This window comes from Pleurodeles waltl, chromosome 4_2 (genome assembly GCF_031143425.1).
Source record: "Pleurodeles waltl isolate 20211129_DDA chromosome 4_2, aPleWal1.hap1.20221129, whole genome shotgun sequence".
NCBI lineage: Eukaryota > Metazoa > Chordata > Amphibia > Caudata > Salamandridae > Pleurodeles > Pleurodeles waltl.
Window position 1 is genome coordinate 1,006,692,875 of NC_090443.1, and position 11,210 is coordinate 1,006,704,084.

Below are 11,210 nucleotides of genomic sequence, written 5' to 3' on the forward strand. Positions count from 1 at the left end.
TTCAAATGAAAGGTATTTCATGTAGGAACTTTAGGAACTTTGAATTAGCAAAATAGCATATACAGTTTTCACATAAATGACATATAGCTATTTTAAAACTAGACAGTGCAATTTTCAACAGTTCCTGGGGGAGGTAAGTGTTTGTTAGTTTTTGCAGCTAAGTAAACCACCTACGGGGTTCAAGTTTGGGTCCAAGGTAGCCCACCGTTGGGGGTTCAGAGCAACCCCAAAGTTACCACACCAGCAGCTCAGGGCCGGTCAGGTGCAGAGGTCAAAATGGTGCCCTAAACACATAGGCTTCAATGGAGAAGGGGTGCCCCGGTTCCAGTCTGCCAGCAGGTAAGTACCCACGTCTTCGGAGGGCAGACCAGGGGGGTTTTGTAGGGCACCGGGGGGGACACAAGTCCACACAAAAAGTACACCCTCAGCAGCACGGGGCGGCCGGGTGCAGTGTGCAAACAGGCGTCCGGTTCGCAATAGGATTCAATGGGAGACCAAGGGGTCTCTTCAGCGATGCAGGCAGGCAAGGGGGGGCTCCTCGGGTTGCCACCACCTGGGCAAGGGAGAGGGCCACCTGGGGGTCGCTCCTGCACTGGAGGTCGGATCTTTCAGGTCCTGGGGGCTGCAGGTGCAGAGTCTTTACCAGGCGTCGGGTCTTTGAAGCAGGCAGTCGATGTCAGGGGGAGCCTCGGGATTCCCTCTGCAGGCGTCGCTGTGGGGGCTCAGGGGGGTCAACTCGGGCTACTCACGGTCTCGTAGTCGCCGGGGAGTCCTCGCTGTGGTGTTTGTTCTCCACAAGTCGAGCCGGGGGCGTCGGTGCAGAGTGCAAAGTCTCACGCTTCCGGCGGGAAACGTGTGTTGTTTCAAAGTTGCTTCTTTGTTGCAAAGTTGCAGTTTTTGTGGAACGGAGCCGCTGTCCTTGGGAGTTCTTGGTCCTTCTAGATGCAGGGTAGTCCTCTGAAGCTTCAGAGGTTGCTGGACCCTGGGAATGCGTCGCTGGAGCAGTGTCTTTAGAAGTGGGGAGACAGGCCGGTAGAGCTGGGGCCAAAGCAGTTGGTGTCTCCGTCTTCTCTGCAGGTTTTCAGTTCAGCAGTCCTTTTCTTCTTAGGTTGCAGGAATCTGAGTTCCTTGGTTATGGGGAGCCCCTAAATACTGAATTTAGGGGTGTGTTTAGGTCTGGGGGGTTAGTAGCCAATGGCTACTAGCCCTGAGGTTGGCTACACCCTCTTTGTGCCTCCTCCCTGAGGGGATGGGGGCACATCCCTAATCCTATTGGGGGAATCCTCCATCTGCAAGATGGAGGATTTCTAAAAGTTAGAGTCACCTCAGCTCAGGACACCTTAGGGGCTGTCCTGACTGACCAGTGACTCCTCCTTGTTTTTCTCATTATCTCCTCCGGCCTTGCCGCCAAAAGTGGGGCCGTGGCCGAAGGGGGCGGGCAACTCCACTAGCTGGAGTGTCCTGGGTGCTGTAACAAAGGGGGTGAGCCTTTGAGGCTCACCGCCAGGTGTTACAGTTCCTGCAGGGGGAGGTGAGAAGCACCTCCACCCAGTACAGGCTTTGTTACTAGCCACAGAGTGACAAAGGCACTCTCCCCATGTGGCCAGCAACATGTCTGGTGTGTGGCAGGCTGCTAAAACTAGTCAGCCTACACGGAAAGACGGTTAAGGTTTCAGGGGGCACCTCTAAGGTGCCCTCTGGGGTGTATGTTACAATAAAATGTACACTGGCATCAGTGTGCATTTATTGTGCTGAGAAGTTTGATACCAAACTTCACAGTTTTCAGTGTAGCCATTATGGTGCTGTGGAGTTCGTGCATGACAGCCTCTCAGACCATATACTCTTATGGCTACCCTGCACTTACAATGTCTAAGGTTTTGCTTCGACACTGTAGGGGCATAGTGCTCATGCACTTATGCCCTCACCTATGGTATAGTGCACCCTGCCTTAGGGCTGTAAGGCCTGCTAGAGGGGGGACTTATCTATACCTGTAGGCAGTGTGAGGTTGGCATGGCACCCTGAGGGGAGTGCCATGTCGACTTAGTCTTTTTATCCCCACCAGCACACACAAGCTGGCAAGCAGTGTGTCTGTGCTGAGTGAGGGGTCCCCAGGGTTACATAAGACATGCTGCAGCCCTTAGAGACCTTCCCTGGAACAGGGCCCTTGGTATCAGAGGTACCAGTTACAAGGGACTTACCTGGATGCCAGGGTGTGCCAATTGTGGAAACAAAAGTACAGGTTAGGGAAAGAACACTGGTGCTGGGGCCTGATTAGCAGGCCTCAGCACACTTTCAAATCATAACTTAGCATCAGCAAAGGCAAAAAGTCAGGGGGTAACCATGCCAAGGAGGCATTTCCTTACACCTGTGAAATGCACTGTCACCATGGAGTGTTGCCTGATCCTCACTGATTTAGAGGTGAAAACGAAGTCTATCCTGGAGCGCTCCGATCCATCAGGGCGGCTCCAGGTGAAGTTCCTGGCGTCCGGACCCATGGATCCAATGACGTGTGTCAGGGAGGCCTCACCCACCATCTCCACCAGGAGTTTCATGGCATCATCCATCCATCCTTCCCCAGCCCTGGTCCCACATCGACCACCACTTTCTAGTATACAGTTGAAATCCCCACACATCATGATTGTTCTGGAGGTGACCAGCTGTGGTCTGAGGCGCTGGAACAGCTCCCGCCTCTCACCTACATCAGAAGGCGCATACACATTGATCTGTCTAACCGGTTCTCCTGCCCATGAGCCGTCAACGAGAAAAGCCCTGCCGCCTTCCAGCTCGGTGACCGAGTCCACTGTGAAGCACTTCCCTCCGACTAAGGTAGCGACTCCTACAGACCTACTGCTGTTCCCCCCAGACCGAAAAGAAGGCCCATATGTCCACTGCTGTTCTTGGTGTGTGTATGAAGCTGCAAAAGGGATGGAGCATTCCTAAATCATGTACACATCACATTTGTGGCTGGCAAGAAAGTTCAAGGTGCTAGCACACCTGCCCTTGTCTCTGCTACTTCTCACATTTATGGAAAACAATGAAATAGCTATCTTAATTAGTGTTTAAGAGATTAATTTAGGCTTAAATACTAATTATCAAGTCAGAGTAATTAGCTGTTTTGACAAGGTTACTAGTTGCAAGTATTCCCCTGGGTCAACCCTGCCAGAGAGGGTAGCCTCGTACCGGCCAGGCCAGAGATTCTCCCAGCTCCCTAACACGTTTTCCCCAGGGTGCCCCTGGACGCTCCTCCCCATCCAGAGGCCATTACTAGGAGCGAGAGGAGCAGCACCAAGTACACAGACTCTACTCTCCATAAACTTCTGTTCCTAACGATTTAAAATGCCATGCAAGAGTGTTTTGTGCGCAAAGGATTGTGGGTATGCAGATTACAACCAGTGGAGGAGCCTGCCCTCTATCGGCAAGAAGAAGCCTTGCACCTCCAGCGGTCCGTCCAGACCCAGAGCGCCTCGAGCTGCGTGTCCGCAGCTTCATGAGGTTCATCTGTCACATGTCACTTCATTCAGTGTTACTCAGAGCTGGTGGTGGCTGCTTCCTGAGAACAGCACGGTTTTTTTAACCGGATGTGCTTTTGACATACCTTCTTCCAAAAAATGAAACAATTTTTTTTAACCTTCTGATATATACATAAATCAATAAATACACACGGAGAATAAGTGCGCACTCTATAAATTATTTTAGTACCTTGTCATTTATCATTGTCACGCGATGTGCACATGAAGCTCAAACTAAACTATAGACTTTCTTTAAGGGCACTATTCTTCTACCTATTGGTTTTATCAATAGAACTTAAGAATATTATGGCAATTTCAAAACAAAACAAAAAAATGTGCAACACTGTCTTATCGATAGACCCACTTAGCTACACTTGATTTTCAAACTAAAATAGGAATTACTGTTTTGCCCATGAAAATGGAATAGGTTGCAATGATTTCTGGGTATTTTGTAGTTGTTGCAATTTTTAGTCCCAGCGGGCGAGCTCTCGATGGGCTTTTAACCACGCCCACCGCACGCCCATCACTATCACTGGTTCGTGGGTTTGCCTTTCAAAAAATCCCTCGTTGTCATTGGTCAATGATTTATGTGCCTCCTTGGGGCGGTTTTGTTACGGCCTTGGACACCGACCCTGGTACGTGGGTAATTGCACTTTTGCCGATAGGGTTGACTGCGAGAGAATTAGCTCGCTTATGTAAACTGTTTTACTTTTCATTTTCAATTTATCTGGCACAGTTAGGAATGTACAACGAATCGCTCTAACTTATTTCTCTTTGCCAATGCTTGTTTAGTTACAGCAGCTGATTGAGCCTTATAGGCTTCAGGTGCAAAACACACCGGCTCGTTCATTTTCTCAGAAAGAGCTGCAAGGAGCAGTGAGCAAGCTTTGACCTTGGCATATACAAATCCTCTCCTTGGTCCTCACAAAAGTCTGCGTGCGGCTGTCGTACGTGAGTTAACGTACGAGACGCGGGGGCAGAAGGTAGTCCTTCCTCTATGTTAGGTCGCCTCCTGACGTCACAGCCAATCCGGATCGAGGATGGTTGTGACGTCGGTGGTGGCGCGAGGAGGACAAAAAGCAGAGCGTGCGGACTCGGGCTGGAGGTGGTGCTCCCGGCGGCTCCTCGTGGGCCTTATTGTTTGTGGCAAGAAAATAAAGAGTGATTTAATGCAACGCAATCGCCTCGATTCCTTCATTGCTGCCACTACAAATGGCGACGAGGGTCACAGCTTCTACTATGGCCCACGAGTGTAGTCCAACGTGCCTGGTGTTTCCTGCTGCTGATGGGGCGCGCTGATATCTCCTCGCCGATGACCACGTGCACTGCCTCCGGTGAGCTGATGTGGGGGAGCTCTATGCGAGTGATCTGTGACGACCCCTGCCACGTGAGGACCAGGCAGTAGGCCCGTCCCCCGGGTTTCCTGTCAACTTGTGTACACCTCATTGGACGTGGCCGGTGTACTGGTGGGCCCCGGCTATCCTGTGCGCTGGGGTATCCTGCCGCGCCGCCTAGGAGCCTCCATAGTTGCTGCTGCACCTGTTTCACGTGGTCTCTCCGGGTGTGGTGCCCGCCTTCCGGTCATGTCGCAGACCGTTAGTATCTGCGTGCCTCCTCTCTTCCTGGACTCTCCTGGTAAGCCGTGCATGAAATGGAAGGGATGGCTGCGCGCATTTGAGAACTATATCGTCTCCATTGATGGTAAGGGGTATAGCCCCGAGCGCAAAAAGTCGCTGTTATTCGGACTGTTGGGGAAGGCTGGCCAGGAGGTTTTCGATAGCTTGCCGGTTTATGTGAATCCCCCTGGGGCTACAGCTCCTCTGAATGAATACCAGGAGGCCGTTAAGCGACTTGAGCTGCAGTATGCTGAGGAGTGTAACATCATGGTGGGGCGCCATAAATTCGCACTGCGGAAACAGGAGGAAGGAGAGACTATCGAAGAGTATATTGCGTGCCTACGAGTTTTGGCCCAAGATTGTGAATTTGCGGAGATGATTGATACTTACATCAGAGACCAGGTGGTGTTCTACTGCCATTCTAAGAAAGTGCAGGAACGTTTGCTTTCATGCAGGAACCCTTCACTGAAGGAAGTGACGGCCATTGCAAAGGCAGTGGAACGCTCCATGGTGTCTTCTAAGGAACTGGCGAGCACTAGTCAGGCTTCAAATGTGTTCTATGTGCAGGACAGACAGAAACATGCGCCCAAGACTCCAGACAGGGCGGCGAGCGATAGAGGGGGAGGCAGGAGGCCGCTCGCTTGTTTTAGATGTGGGTCAAGGGACCACTTAGCAGATAGCAGGACCTACCCTGCCTTATACAAAAGCTGCTCTAAATGCAGGAAGGTGGGCCACTTTGCGGCAGTGTGTAAAGCCAAGAAATCTAGTACGGGCATGAAAGTGAGCTCGGTGAGCGATAGTGACATGGATGCGGATGCGGACATCGTGCTGTCCATTGATGCTGAGGACGGAAGAGTGAAGGGGCCTATTGGCTCCGTCATGATTGGTGCGGTAGAATTGCCATTTATGGCTGATTCTGGTTCCCCTCTTACCCTGATCTCTGATAGGACATTTGATTTGAAATGGCAGGATGTACGACTGCATGAGACGGATGTGAATCCAAAGGCCTTCGGGGAACATGACATATTGATGAGGGGGTACTTCTGGGACTCCCTCACCTTTCGAGGGCGCACGGTGAGAACGAAGATATATGTGGCTGAAAAAGGGAGGAGCCTTGTGGGGTGGAAGGACCTGGCGAAGCTGGGTGTGATGCTAGTCCCTGGGGCAGAAGATCCCATAGTTCTGAGGGATGATTGGGTCAATTACGTGCAGCCTGAGGATTTGCATGAAGGATTAGCTGAGGTTCTCGACAAATTTGATTCCGTTTTCGAAAACAAGGTAGGGTGTGTAAGAGGATTTGTGCATGCCATACGGTTGAAAGAGGGTGCCATGCCAATTAAGCACAAGGTCAGAACGATTCCCCTTTCGGTCAGGGGGGAGCTGAAGGCTGTTCTGGATAGGCTGAAAGTAGAAGGAGTAATAGAGGAGGCAGGCGCATCAGAGTGGGTGTCCGCAATCGTGGTGTCCAAGAAGAAGAGGACAGGGGACATTCGGCTGTGTGTAGACCTGCGATCCTTGAACAGAAATATCCTGGTGAACTGCCATCCTCTGCCCAACATTCAGGAGATATTATCTTCCACATCAGGATCGAGGTTCTTCACCCTGATAGACCTGAAGTCCGCATATCACCAGGTATGTCTCACGGAGGATTCCAAGGAATTGACCACCTTTATTACCCCGTTTGGAGCATACAGGTACGTCCGTCTTCCATTCGGCCTTGCATCGGCCTCGGGCGTCTTCCAAAAGCTGATGGACCTTCTCTTCTGCGATATGAAGGGAGTTGAAACCTTCCAGGACGACATTCTGATACACACGGAAGATGAGGAGGGGCACCTGGAACTGCTAGGCAGAGTGCTAGAGGTGCTAAAAAAAAGGGGGATGACGGTCTCCAAGGACAAATGCAAGTTCATGGAAGGGAAGATCGAATACTTAGGGCATGTGCTTACCCCAAATGGCATTGTGCCTAAAGATGACTTAGTGAGGGCCATACGAGATGCCCCCTGCCCAGGAGACAAAGACGCCTTGCGATCGTTCCTGGGACTCAGTGAATACTATTCCAAGTTCATGCAAGGATACGCGACCACAGTGGAGCCTCTAAGGAAACTGCTGCGGAAGAACGAAAAATACACGTGGACACAGGAACAAAGCGCTGCCTTTGAATCCGTCAAGCAGGCAATCGCCGCGGCTCCAGTATTACAGCCGTACAACAAGGATCTCCGGAACGTGATCACAGTTGATGCTAGTGCCAAGGGTATCGGCGCAGTGTTTTGCCAATTCCAAGGGAAGAAGGAGAACACAGTCGCATTCATATCCCGGTCATTGAGCGAAACAGAGAAGCACTACAGCACCATCGAGCGGGAGACGCTCGCGTGCGTCTGGGCCGTGGTGAAACTGAGGAACTATCTGTGGGGCAGGGAGTTCGAACTGGTCACTGACCACAAACCCTTGATATACATGATGGATGGTGAAGGACGTGGCAATGGCAAAGCCAGCTCGAGGCTCCTACGTTTACTGTCCAGGTTGCAAGAATATCACTTCACCATTAGACACATCAAGGGCGGCCTCAATTGCAGGGCGGATTGCCTATCGCGCATGCCGGTCACGGGTGAGGAGGACGGTTCCCTGGATGACACGGAATGCGTGGTGGCAATGGTGGACGCAACAGCCATTTGCGAGGGATCCATATCTGAGGAAGAGTGGTTGACAGCTCAGGAGAAGGACACGACTATTCGAAGGGTGATGGACCACATGACGGCTCATTGGCCCCCGGTCCGGAACTTGCACGGAGCACTCAGGAGTTTCCAACAGGTTAGCTCTGAACTCACCATTGAGGGCGGCTTTGTGAAGAGACACGAGCTGTTTGTGCCTCCGGAAGGTTTGAGAGACAAGCTAATCAGGATTGCCCATAAGGGCCACCCGGGCAGTACCGCTACGAAAAATCTCCTCAAGCAGTACTACTGGTGGCCAGGGATGTGCAGCGACGTCAGCAGCTTCATTGATCGGTGCGGACCGTGTTTAAGGGCCGACAAACACTGGAAGACGGCGAAAGGGGAGCTGCAGCTGATGGACATTCCTGCTGGCCCATGGAACAAGATTGCCATTGATTTTGCGGGCCCATTTACCCTGCTACCAGACGATTGTAGACATCTCATCGTTCTCACGGATTACTTCTCCAAATGGATCCACTACATGTTCGTCAGGGAGGTTACCACTGACCGAGTGATCAAGGCACTGATGAAAATTTTCGCGATTGAGGGGCAGCCGAAGATCATGGTGTCTGACAATGGCACCCAGCTGGTGTCCAGGCAGATGACGGATTTTCTGTCCAGGTTAGGGATAAAGCAGGAGAAGACCCCGCTGTACAGCCCGAAGAGCAATGGGCAGGTTGAGCGGATGAATAGGTTCCTCAAGGAGGGCGTGCAACAGGCAGTCGCCTCCAACATGGATGTGAAAGCGTTTCTGGCGGACAAGGTGCACACTTTTCATAACACGCCCAATGAGGTTACGGGACACACTCCGTTCTACTTGATGAGAGGGAGAAGATGTATGAGTGAGCTTACCCCTAAATTCAATAAGTGGTATGACATGAGGGAGGAAATTGAGGTGGTACCTGATGAGAGTTTGAGAGTCAAAGAAAGAATCATGGCTAAACAGGAAAGCAACAAGCGGTATGCTGACATCGTGAAGAGAGCCAAAGCTAAAGATATAGTGCAGGGGGATTGGGTATTGGTGAAGAAACCTAACAAGGTAATGAAAGGAGAGTCTGTATTTCAAACCCCTGTACGTGTGCAAGGAGTGACAAGAGGAGCAGTCTGTTTGGAAGGAGGGGGGTGGCGAAGCAAGGACGACATCGTCAGGCTCAAGGCTGGTCAAGAGGAAATCATCATGAGAGGTAGTCGTGTGTGTGAGGCCGAGAGCATGGACGATGTGGATGAGTGGCAAAGTCATGAAGCCAGGGATGTAGTCACTGGCGATGAGGAGTGTGTGAATACGTCCTCTATGCGAGGGCGGATCGGACATGGAAGTGCAGATCGGTGTGAGAAAGCATGGCGCGGCTTGGCGGATGTCGAAGGACAGAATGGTAGCAGGCCCGAACCTGCGAAGAGCGACAGTCACAGCGTAATGAGCTCAGGCCAAGAGGGTACAGGCGCTGGCAGGGTGGGTTCACCCCAGTATATTACTCCGAGCAGGCCAATGAGGCATATCCGAGTTCCCAAGAGGTTCGAAGATTTTGTTATGAGATGAAGTTCCATAGGTTTATGTTTCTGTTAAAAGGGGAGATGTCGTACGTGAGTTAACGTACGAGACGCGGGGGCAGAAGGTAGTCCTTCCTCTATGTTAGGTCGCCTCCTGACGTCACAGCCAATCCGGATCGTGGATGGTTGTGACGTCGGGGGGCGGCGCGAGGAGGACAAAAAGCGGAGTGCGCGGACTCGGGCTGGAGGTGGTGCTCCCGGCGGCTCCTCGTGGGCCTTATTGTTTGTGGCAAGAAAATAAAGAGTGATTTAATGCAACGCAATCGCCTCGATTCCTTCATTGCTGCCACTACAGCGGCTCCATTCAACAGGTACAGAGTTAAAAGAGCCGACATTACACTTGAACAGGGAAACTACTGGGGGGGGGGGCTGGGGGGGTGCAGCCTTTCCTGTCACGTGACCTATGACGAAATTTACATACCCATAATTCCTGTCACTTATGAGTTCGCCTGTTGTTTTCTTTTTTGTGGCAACGTTTTATCAATGTATCAGCTCAACAGTTATTATAAATTGGTTGTGTTTCAAAGGGTTTTCTACTATGAAATTCGTAAGTGAAATCGGCCTAACAGTCTGCAGAAGGGTGTTTAGTGGCGGCACAGACAGGGGGGCCTGAAGTGTATACTCTGGTTTCTCTTCAAATTGAATAAATCTTTCGCCTTTTACTAAAGATTTCCGTGGAGAGGAACATTTAAGAGTTTCACTCAATTTTTGAAAGCCTTGCTAAACGCAAGGTTCCCCATTATTAGTAAAAGAAAGCGAAGTTAACGAGTAGGTAGTTTGTGGTTTTTGTAATGTTAGGTATTGTGGGGGATTAGGTATAGGAATGCTGGCTTTAGGATTAAAAGTGGAGAGAAGATTGGGTCTTCGGTGGGGGTACTGTTTTAGTGAGGGAGGGGCAGGTGGTTGGGTTTTAGGGCAGGTGCTGCTTGAGGGGGTAGTGGGCCTGGGGGGTATTGTTTTAGGGAGGGGGGGAGGAGGAGGGTGTGGGGTGGTTTTCAGGTTAAATAGGAAGGGGGTTTAGGCTTGGGGGAACTGCTTTTGGGGGGTTAGGTTTTAAGGCATGGGGTCGTTTTAGATTAGGATTAGAGCGACGGATTGGGTCTGGGGGTACTGTTTTAGGTAGGGTTGGGGTTAGGTTTTAGGGTGGGGGTGGTTATTGGGCTTGGGGGGGATTGGGCCTTTGGGGGGAAATCTTTACCACGCATTTGCCTTTAAAACACATGCTTTTACAACATAATTCATTGTAAAGGCACGCATGTTCAGGTATATGCGTGGTAATGACATTCTTGTAACGCACTCGTAGTAACGGCGTGCTTTGCAATGGAATATGTGGTTCTGACATACAACCGCCCATCACTATCACTCGTTCATGGGCTTGCCTTTTGGAAATCCTTTGTTATCATTGGAAAATGCTCTACGTTTGGCCCTCCTTGGGACGGTTTTGTTACCGCCTTAGACACCGGCCGTTACAGGGATAATTGCATGTTTGCTGGTACGTTTGATTGCAAGCGAACTTTCTTTCCCTTTTGTGTCCCTCCTTCACGCTCATGGCAGCTGTGGCGCTTTGAATCAGCTAGCTTCTGTCAACTGTTTTATTTTTCATTTTCAATTTATGTGGCAAGAAAAGTCAATTTCGGAATTTACAAAGCTAATAGCTCTAACTCGAGCAAACGCGAAACCCATTGCATTGCAAATGCCTGTTATATAGGAGAAACTCGACCCGAAGGTATTGGATCGCCTTATATGAGCACCAATTATGTTACACAAGACAAATTCATTTTTAGTAAGGACAAGGAGATGGTGGGCCGGATGTAACATCCATTTTTGCA

General features: G+C 50.8%; 1 non-coding gene across 1 annotated transcript; it reads left to right on the plus strand.

The window, feature by feature from the left end:
- The first annotated feature begins 9,999 nt into the window (after nt 1-9,999).
- Nucleotides 10,000-10,115, plus strand: LOC138294271 (U5 spliceosomal RNA). Its single transcript, XR_011203310.1, has one exon. It is a non-coding gene; the product is annotated as a U5 spliceosomal RNA (small nuclear RNA).
- The last annotated feature ends 1,095 nt before the right edge of the window (nt 10,116-11,210 follow it).